The following is an 11,530-nucleotide window of genomic DNA, read 5'->3' as shown; positions in this document are numbered from 1 at the left end:
AGTGCTATGTAAATATACACATTGCTTTACTCTGTCAGTTCCCCTGCTTTAGGAAAATTGGCATATACAAAACATCTGGGACAATTTTTCAAATGTGCGATTCAGACATTAACACCCAGGGCTCATTGGTGGTGGCATGTTATCCCAGTTTCAGTTATTTCCATAGCTGATGCTACCACCTTCATACACTGTCCTCACAGCAGCCTGCTAAATGTGATGGGGCTGATCCGCAGAGCTGCAGCAAGCTGTACTCAAGTGTCCACATGTTGTGGTTCACTCACCCTGTCGTGTCTGTTGCTCACATGTCGTCTTTCATTATCCTGCGACTCTTAGACTGATTGTGAGCTAGTTGGAAAAGCCAAAGAAAAACTGAAAGGCCTTTTCCTTAAATGTGAAACAAGGAGTGATAGTCTATATAAAGCATTTATCAAACATTACTTAATGAAGAACAATGCTTTTAGTGTTTGTATTGATTATTATTACTAAACTAATTCTGTCAATATTCATATACTTTAGTGTTATTTAAACAAAAATGGGGACCATACTGGGGCCTGGGAACCCTTGGAAATATTTCCCATTTCAAGTAATAATTTCAAGTGCTGCTGCTGGAGTATGTGAATTTCCCCTTGGGATTAATAAAGTATCTATCTATCTATCTATCTATCTATCTATCTATCTATCTATCTAACAGTAATTAGGTATTCATGCTATTAAAATCCACTTTACAAAGGCATTTTCAGGAAAGGATTAGCTCCTGCTTAAAGTGGAGGATGCCTGCATGCCTCTCCTACATTACTGTGCCTATCCCACTGAAATAGGATATAATCAGTAAAACGTTGTCTCGCACTGAATGTCACAGCTTCACAGCACAGTTACTTGACGTATATCTTAGTGATTGTAATATGACTCGCACACAAAAAGAAGTCTACTTGAATTATTTGAAGTTACATATAAATAAATCAGGGAGTGATCCTACATTTATTTGTGTTTCTTATACTTAAGGGAACTTAATATCAGGTACTTTAAAACATCGACTTGCATAATTTGCTCATGGGCAATGATTACGTGAGCCACTTTTCACAAACATGTCTCTGCTTTACTTAAGTACAGCTGTTTGACACTTTATGCAGCATTTGTCAAAGTTATTTTCTCACAATGGTGGTATACATTCATTTGCAGAGTAAATGTGTTAAGCGAAACATTATAAATTAAAAAAGTAAAATATCTTTCTCTAGTGGCTTACAGTACCAGTCTGTGGGGCACGAGACTAAATATTAAAAAACATACAGAATACATTTACGTCAAATCTTAGAATGTTCCTGTGCATAGATTCTCATCGTTAGATTCCATGCATATTGAAAAAAATCAGTATTTTTAAAGAACTATGGATGTCCTCTTCACTTCGTTGCTTTACTCTTAAGCAACCTTTGGAGCAGTCAAATTATATTTTTTTTCTGGTTAAATCTTAATCTTTGTAAGCAGCATGACAAATCCTATTGTGAGGATGAGGAAATATTTGCCTTGCTACTTAACCATACCTGTGTGAGGCAGAATATACCACTGAGAAAACAGAGAGACAAGGAGGAAAACTTTCAATATGAAGGTACAGCAAGTATCAGGACAGATGACAATTTGTGACACAAATGTGGAAAATGTAATATAATGCATAGCTATGATGAATGCCGTTGCTGCAGAGAGTGGGACTTTGTAGTACTGTCTCTGGCAAACTAAGACCTGGTGGTGAACAAGCCCATTTTCTAAAGTTCATGGCAACCATGATGTCAGTACTCACATGGATGGCAACTATCCAAGCAACATCATGACAACAAGACAACACAAAGTAGTGGCACTCAAGAGAAAAACAAATACAAAAACACAACACAAGGACATCACCAAAAACAACATCTATATACATCTATACATCTGTAGGTCCGATTAGAATCTGATTTGGGTGGTTACCCACAAGGTAACACTTGTGGTTGGTTGGCCAGGCGGCAAACATCCTCCATGCCCTCTCAGTTGTGAGAAGAAGATCATAGACGTGTTGTATAATACCTGATGAGCCCCAATTAGGGCAAACACATGTCCTTTACTCTTTGTATTATTTGGCAGGTACTATACAACACATTGTAGCAGTGCTACCGTGGGGAGAACTTCACTTCCCAGCAGCCCAAGTGTTACCCACATAGGGATTGCTGGGGATGAAAGAGGCCAGCGGGAAAATTTAAGAGAGAGTCCTGACAGAGCAAAATGAGATTGGTGTTTTGTGTATCTTGGCCAACGTGTTGTCTAAAAAGTCAGTTGTGCCCAGGATCATTTCGCGTTAGATGAATGGGCTGTCTCTTGCCTGCCTGTCATGTTATAATGGTGGATTAATTGTCATGCATTTTCAAAAGGAGCGTTCCTGGAAATCTGACCTCTCGCTGCTCCGGACTACCGGTAGGACTACTTCATTCATTTTCTACAGAAGCTGTTCTCGGGATTCTCATCTTCACACCATATTATTTCACCTGCTTTTACTGTATTGGACTGTGTAAGGACATTGTCTTGAGCGTTTATTGTTGTTGTTTGTTTGTGTTTATTGTATATCGCCATAAGGGGACTGGGGTGGGATTTTTTTAGTGTGTAGTTATATTTCGTTTATTAGTGTTTAATACATTCTTTAATTGTTTTATTACCTGTTGTTTTTTGTTTCTGCTTGTGAGTGTGTGCAGAATGGGCCAAGGCCGGGTGCGTCCCTGGAATCTCCACCAAAAACATGAATAAAATGAATAAATGAATCTTAGCAGCACCGGACCGCTACAACATCTCTCTCTCTCTATTATATATATACTGTATGTGTGTATATATATATATATATCTGTATATATACACATACATACATAATGTCATGCTTGTGTGCCTGGGTGGGGTCTTCTTCCAGGCTTGACTGAGGGATGCGATACCACCCAAGGACAAGAGACTGCGCTGTATCTAACGGTATCTTTTCCACTTGCAGCCCCAACGATGATGTCCAGTGATGGCACCCATGTCTGGCCCTGATGGCAATAGTTGGCCCTGTCCCTTCCTGTCAGGACACCATTAAATCGGAGAACCTAGGGAGGTGGCAGTTGCTTCACAAGCAGGAGTCAAGACTGAAACTGCTCCCAAGTGAAATCTCAGAGAGAAACGCATCAGAGAACGTTGCGACTTTAAGTCAGCGATCTTTTCAGTTGTGCCATAATGGTACTCCAACCATTTTTGCCATCATGCTCTGGTCTGCTTATCAGGTACAATATTCATACAAATGACAAAAATAAACATTAATGTCTTTTATTCATTTCTACACAATTTTATTGCAATTTTTTAACAATTACAACCATTGTGTATCTTAGCTGCTATTCTTTCAAGATGTAGACAAGAATCTGCCAATATTTCCCTATTTTACGATCAAGAGGGGCTGTTAAAGAAGTAAAAGAATATATAAAGTATATAAGATGAAGTTACCACTCTCAAGGTAAAATTCGAACAGTAAACTAATCTGTAATTTAGGGTACTCAGAATATTTTTTGGTTTTAATACTAAAGTTTGAGAACTCACTAGTGCTTTACAATGGGATTTTTTGAAGTTTCAAAAATGTATGCAGTGTGCAGTAGTTACAATAACTCAATGGAAATTAAACTTTCCTGACTAACTTCTTAGAAGGATAAGTGTGCCAAATGTGAACAACATCATTTACCGGAGATCCAGGGTTGTTTAATACAAAAAGACAGACATGACAATGGCAGTAGGTGCTCTCATATTGAAAATGGTTGCTTGATGGAGGGATATGCTGTGAAATGCTGTTCATGTCTGAGAGTGTGTGTTTATGTATGTTTTATTATTTCAGTAAATGAGTCAAACTTGGCAGGCAATACACTTAACTACAGGAAGATTACGTGTGGTCAGTCCATCTAGAAGCAAAAGCACCCATCTTGGAATTGGCTCATAATATGACTCCGTTTAAACTGGACAAGAGGATGCTTTTTTGCTAGGTAGAATATCTTAAACTGATTATTAACCTAAAGTACAAAGTTGTCTAAACATAACTACAGCTTGCAAACCTTTTTATTTCATGTCATCAAGCTGTCACTAACAAACATTCTGAGCAGCAACTGTCCCACTCCAAATACAGTATGTCGTGAGATTTTCAGATCCTCAACATACTGCACCAATGTATTTGTTCATTTTATACTGGGTTTCCAAGGCAACATTTTTGTATGGTTTCTGGAACAAAAAGCAATACAAATTGTATATATTTTGAAAGAAATCAAACTGTATTAAGGCAGCTTCACACAGAAATGAAAGATCTGTGAATTTACATTAGTTGAAAGGCTTCCTTATGAGACACAAAATCTCCAAAGTTCCCACCCCCATCAAATTTGAGGTGTTGTATAATGATATGTTGACGCATATGTTTCTTGGAGTTACTCCAATCAAGGGGCCAGCAAGTCTCACACTAAGACAAGAACACTTTTCATGCATTTCTAGATTGCTTTAGTGAAAGTAGAGGTAGAAATTTAGCAGACGGCAGTGTAAAAAACAAAAAACAAAACCCAGCAGTAGTATGCCAGGCCAAAATAATGAGTCTTCACCCTTGATTCAAGTGCTGAGAATGGCTTCTGTAACATTGGTAGATTGATCATTCCAGAGTTTGGGTGCCTGATAGCTAAAGGCTTTGCTTCCTACACCACACGTTTATTTATTCTTGAAGTTTTAAGGCAGCCCCATATCTTGACATCTCAATGAATATCTTGAGTACAGGCATTAGTACGTTCTGTAAGGCTGCAGGCACCTAAACCATTTATCATGTTATCTGTGAAAAGGAGGATTTCAGAATCAACTCTAAATGTAGCTGGACGGTAGAAAGATATTTTTAGATAAATATTTGTCCCAAGGGGGAAATTTAGCTTTTACAAAAGCTCAATAAAAAAATAAATACACGTCAGAATTATCAAAAAAAGAAAACCTCTAACTTGGCATAATGCCTCACTGGGACTGCCGACGTATTGCTGTTGCTATAAAGGAGTCCCAGTAGTGTTTCTTGACACACTTTTGATGAGTAATTTGTTGGCTGAAAGTACTTGGTGCTAATGTGTCAGAAAGAGGATGTACAGTATTGTTCATAATGGCACTGTTTTAATTCTTTCTTTTTCTACTACCTCCAGGGGGTCCAGTGTGCTTCTCATATTTCATAATTGAGAAGGTAAAGGGATTTAAAAACTGAAGTTAGAGTCTCACTTACTGGTGAATTTTGCACTCATATTTTCAGTTAACTATAGAGTTGTAAGTGAACACTTCAAACAGTCAACGAAAGAGCGTTCATGGTTTCGTATTGGTTGTGAAGACATGACCACATGTGCATTCACCTCTGTGTCATATGTGGTCACCATCACACATGTCACAGCATACAAGTGTGAGTGCCTTGTGTCACTTTACTGTCCACTGTACCATTCAGAATAATGCTGTGGATAAAATAGTCAGTATACTAGAGCGTCTGTCTGTTCAAACCTTTCTCCTGCTCATTAGTTCTGACTAAAGTTGAATCCTCTCAAACTGCTTTTATTAAATTATGTTTTTTGTAGTAATAATAATAATAATAATAATTCATTTATATAGTAGGTCTCATGTGTAACCATTGCGTAAATGCTGAAGTCTACACATATTAGCTTATATTGGCCAACATGACTCCAGCACAATAGAATTTACAACATTAGTTAAACAACACCTACTGTGCAGGACTTCTGCGATATTGTCCGTCATGGTGGATCTTAGAGGATATATTTATTACATTTTCACGTCCAACGATCAATTGAAGTATAATGGACCTTTCAATCACTAATTACAATACTTTGGTCATATTAAAGTGAAGTGCTCGGTATTTAGGAGAAAGTGCCAGTGCTTGATTTTTGGTACATTACCTCAAGGCTGCAACATATTTATGCATGTCTGATAGACTCCTGTATCAGAGGGCAAATACTCTGAAGGAAAAAAAATAAAAAGGGCTATTATTAAATAGTTCTTCATACAGACTAGAACAACAGAGTGTCACGCATGCACGTCTGGTAACCATCTTCCTGGCTCTGACGAGGTAAGCAATACCACCCTGAACAATAGGGGTGCCGACACTAACCTTATATCCTTCCTCCTCCACAGCCAAGAACAAACACCCAAGAGAGACAACTGACCCCATCCCCACCAAAGAAACTCTGCCCATTCCGTTCCCTGAAATATAGAGCCGTCTCGTTTTGGGAAGGTGGTGTCAGATACCAAGCTGACAAATTAAGAGAGCAGAGCTCCTACTGCAGATGGCTGCCATGAAAATGAACCTTTGCATGCATTTTTTTGAGCCATTTGCAGATGTATTTTTAGTTATTAAGCAAGTCCACTGGCATGGCACCCCAGACTTTCTTGGCTTCTCAGAGTCGTCTGCCTGCCGAGTCAATTCGTACAAGAGGTAAAGCATAAATAAAAAAGTAGGATCCTATTAGATTCACTACAAAATAAAATGTATACAATTATGCTAAATTCTGAAAAAAAAATTCTTTTCGGGATAAAACAAGACCTTGCTTTGCCATTGAATTTGAAGAATGCATAGGATTTGTTAAAGTCAAGCAAAATCAGTTTGCATGCTAAATAGTGTAGAAATCATTGATAGTTTACTGTTACACAACACTGTTAAAACATTACAAATAATTTTATGCTTGAGGCTATCTGGCAGATAAGCAAATATCTTCCCCCCAAAAAGGTCAGTACTTTAGGAGACCTTAACCATATGACCTAGTGAAGTCAGTAGTAGATGGAATAATTCATAATATGGGCCCGAGATGAAAACATGTTTTTCAACGTTTTCAACTGATAATTTTTTTTGGGGTGCTGAATCCAAAAATGACATCCATTGTTTCTCCATCATGTAAGGTTTTCCCAAAAATCACCATATTCATCTTGGCCGTTTCTTATTATTCCCTGATGGTCCATACTGTAATCACACAGAGTTATTCAGAACTTTTCTAACCAAATGACTATTTTTCTTTTTCAACCAGCAGGAGTCATGACAGAATAATAAATAAGACAAAGGATGTGTAAATGCATGCAAAGATAGGGTTCAAGACAAAGGAAGAAGAGCTAAATTGCTGTTCTCTCATGAATATGGCTACTCAAGGTCATTGCACTTCACCTGACAGTTTTTGTTACATACGTGGAAACTATTTTGTGAAAACACAGCAGAGGAACATCACTGTCTTCGTTAAGAAAGTTTATTTTGCATATATTGGAGTGAAAGTTGGTGATCAGGACAATTTGTGGGCTCCACAAAGTCTGCTATATTTGCATGGAAGAGCTTCAATTGTGGCCCCAAGGTAAAAAAAAAAAAATCTTTTCATTTTGGGGTGCCTATGGTCTGGAGGAAGCCTCACAATCACAGCAATGACTGCCATTTTTAGTCTTGTAACGTCGAAGGGTACAACTTGAAAAACAAAAAAAAAAATTTCGTACTCAACTCTCCCATCTGCTATGCATCCTGTTCCTCATGGTCCTGGTATTCCTGTGCCAACTCCACCAAGTTCGTTAGAGGATGTCTCCATTCCTGATGGCACTGATCATGAAGACAGCGATTCTAGTGAAGAGTTCAGTGCTGATACCAACAAGCATCAACTGTTCACACAGCCTGAACTCAATGATCTCGTCAAAGATTTAGATCTTCCTACGGAGTCAGCAGAGTTGCTAGGCTCAAAGCAGAAGGAAAAAAAATTGTTCATCATTCTCATGGTACAGCAACCAAGATGAAGATTTTGTTCCATATTTTTCTCAAGACGGTGAATTGGTCTAATGCAACGATGTTCCTGGGCTGATGAAAATGTTCTTTTTGGAGTACAATAGGAAAGAATGCCGGTTGTTCATTGACTCATCAAAATGAAGCCTAAAGGCAGTGCTTCTTCACAATGGCAGTAAGTTTGCCTCATTATCCATTGGTCGTTCAGTACACTTGAAAGAGTACTAAGAGAATTTGAATTTGATTCTGTCAAAGTTGAAAAACATGGACCATGAATGGACTATATGCAGGGATTTAAAAGTCCTATCAATGCTTTTGGGACAAGCAAGGAGGATATACCAAGTATCCCTGTTTCTTATGTGAGTGGGACAGTTGAAACAGAAGCCAACACTGGGCAAGAAGGGACTGGCCAAGGTGAGTGGCATTGGAAACCGGAAGTAAAAACGTTGTGAGGGTACATCTCGTGGACCCAAAGAAAGTACTTCTACCTCCAGTCCACATTCAACTTGGGATCATGAAGCTGTTTGGGAAGGCTCTATCAAGAGAAGGCGAGTGTTTCAAATACTTGGTGTGGTACACCATGGGGCATATTGCTCCCTAAATCCCGACACAAACAGGGTGAAACACAAGTCTTGCCAAGAACACTTGAGAGTAACTGCGGTGGGCTGGCACCCTGCCCGGGGTTTGTCTCCTGCCTTGTGCCCTGTGTTGGCTGGGATTGGCTCCAGCAGACCCCCCGTGTCCCTGTGTTAGGATATAGCAGGTTGGATAATGGAAGGATGGACTTGAGAGTAATATCTAGGAGATAAAAAACAACATTGTGCACCGATTCAATACCTTCTTTTCAAAGAGATAACAGAATATAAGGTGAGGTGCTGGGCAGTATTCACCCATTCCAAGCTGAACAAAGGCATGAGTTTAACATTGTGGGTCCTTGTGGTTTTCAAGTGCTTCTGTATATAACCAGCTTATATAACAAGATTCTTTTATCAACTGACAATATCATCATAGACATAGTTTAGGTAGTCCACATACCTTGGCACCAACAGTACATTTTTTGGAATTTCCAGTACTAATACTTCTTTAAGCATGCCTGACCAGCAGAGGCCTCCCTGTTCTTGAGCTCACAGACACCATATGGGTGTCCTTGGCAGCTCTTCTGCTGAGAAAGGCAAGTCATATCTATATACAGAGACAGATCATCTTAAAGCTCCAGTCTTTACAATTTCAAAATTGACAGTGCCAGACTTTACACGAACTATAAACCTTTTGGAGAAGAGAGGAGTACTTGGTTGTCCGTTGCTCTCCTCAGACAGCCACATCATTTTCTCCACTTTAGAAAGCATCCAATAAATAAACCTCCATATCTGGAGTTTTTCATGCAAAATCTGCCTACACTGGTCACATGGTATGTCAAGTATTATAATGATAAAAGTTCAGAGATTATTATCATTATTATTATTATTAATTATTATATTATTATCTGTATCAACTCAGAACACTTTGACATCATTAACAGCTGAATGTGCTGTTGCAAGCTGCAAAGGTAAATGAAAGGCCTACTTAAGAAAACATGATTGACTGCAAAAAGATGAATGACAAGCTTATCTATCTCTGTGAGTATAACGTTTTAATTTTCCAGTCTTACTGAAAGAGGTCCAACAGGTGCTGGAGATCAATCTTTTTGTTCAATCTTTTTGTAGTAGGAATTGAAGAGTGTCTATTTGAACGTCTCACATCTCCAAGCATTCTTTCTGCTCAACTCTTGGGTGCTTATCAGATAAGGTGTTTGTGTTGCACAGAATTTGATTCCCAACACTTCTCAAACGTCTCAATTATCAGTACTAATATGAACAGCTAATGGTATGCATGAAGGTTTTCTGAGACTGAACGCACAGCAGTAATATGAAATCTAGGTCAAAGCTATCATATGTAAAATGTACTAGCTTAAGACTAGAAAATGTTAACAAAAGTTCACAAACAATGTTTTTATGACCAAACAGTCAACTTTATGAGCAGGAATGTCAAAGGTCTCAATCATAAATTAAAGAGAAAGTATTCACTCACTTAACAGGTTTAAGTGCTGAGATAGTATTTTTACTGGATACTTACATAATAAGTAAGGACCAGTTTCGGTTGCAAAGAGATTTGCCAAATTTTTCTTTCACTTTGGCTATACAAAGAAAATTAGGGGTGTGGGAATTTTAATACACAGAACTATCCCATTTGTAGCATCAAACATAATATGTGTTCCTGAAGGGTGCTATTTCATGGTGATGGGCAATTTATTTAATACTAAAGTGATTCTGATAAATATTTATGCACCTAACAAGGATGATAGAGATATCATCCAAAATTTATTCGCATCCATTCCTAATGCGAACACTCATAAAATTATAATGGCCGGAGACTGTGTTTTATATCCAGACCTGAATAGGCCTTCAGCAGCTACAGCAGTGATAACATCAAATACAGTAAAAATAATTAAGTTTATAATGTATCAGAACTTACCAGACCCATGAAGGTTTTTAAATCCTGACCTTAAAGCATATTCCTTCTTCTCACAAGCTCATCATTGGCACTCAAGAATTGATTATTTCTTAATAGACAATAATTCTTTGTCCATAATCAAATCATGTAAGTGCAACACTATTGTTATCTCCGACCACACCCTTCTGATCATGGAGCTTAACTTACTATGTCCTACACACTCCTCTTGTAGCTGGTATCTTAACCCATTGTCATTAGCGGATGAGCACTGTACATAATTCATATCCAAGCAAACTGATTATTTTCTGGAGACAAATCCATGCCAGTGGTTTCTGCAGATATACACAGGAAAACTGTAAAGGCAATTTTAAGAGGACAGATTATTTCATATCTTTCTCACAAAAATAAATTGGAAACCAAGAAGGCATCCAAGTTAATCAGTGAAATTACCAGAATAGATCTAGAATACATCAGGTCTCCAAATGAGGCACTTTAAAGGAAAAAAGGAGGTTTTGCAATTAGAATTTAACCTCTTGACTACTAAAGAAATAGATTAGTTCATCTTTAAATTGCAACATCATTATTATGAGCACTGAGAGAAGGCCAATAAGATTTTAACTTAACAAATCCACAAGCAGGAACTCCACAATGCAATAACATCAATTATCAACATTGACAGAGATAAAATCATACACCATAAAAATATAATCCATACATTTAGAGAGTACCAAAGATCCTTATATTTCCCTCACAATCTAATGAGTTCTTTGACTCATTACAGATACCATAGCTATATACTCAGTGCTGTGGAACTGGATAAAGCTCTGAATCTCTCAGAACTACTAGATACTATAAACTCACATCAGAGTGGGAAAGCAGCTGGCCTGATGGCTACACAGTGGAATTTTATAAAACACTTTGAAATAATTTAGCTCCAATATTATTAGCAATGTTTACAGAAGCTAAAAACAAAATTTTACCTCAAACTTTATGGCAAGCATTAATTTCCTTCTTTCCTAAGAAAATTAAGGACTTACTACAATGTGCATCAATGGACCAATCTCACTCCTGAATAATGATGTTAAGATACTCTCCAAAGTTCTGTCTAGAAGGATTGAGAAAGTGCTTTCTTCTGTAATATTACAGGACCAAACTGTATTTATTAAAGGGAGACATTCTAATCTTCAACATTTGTTTAATAGAATATATTTATCCATTAAATCTAACACCCCAGAGATGTTATTTTTAGAT

Source organism: Erpetoichthys calabaricus, chromosome 5, assembly GCF_900747795.2.
Source record: "Erpetoichthys calabaricus chromosome 5, fErpCal1.3, whole genome shotgun sequence".
Classification (NCBI taxonomy): domain Eukaryota; kingdom Metazoa; phylum Chordata; class Cladistia; order Polypteriformes; family Polypteridae; genus Erpetoichthys; species Erpetoichthys calabaricus.
The sequence above is the reverse complement of the archived record's forward strand: the minus strand, read 5'-3'. Positions refer to the sequence as shown.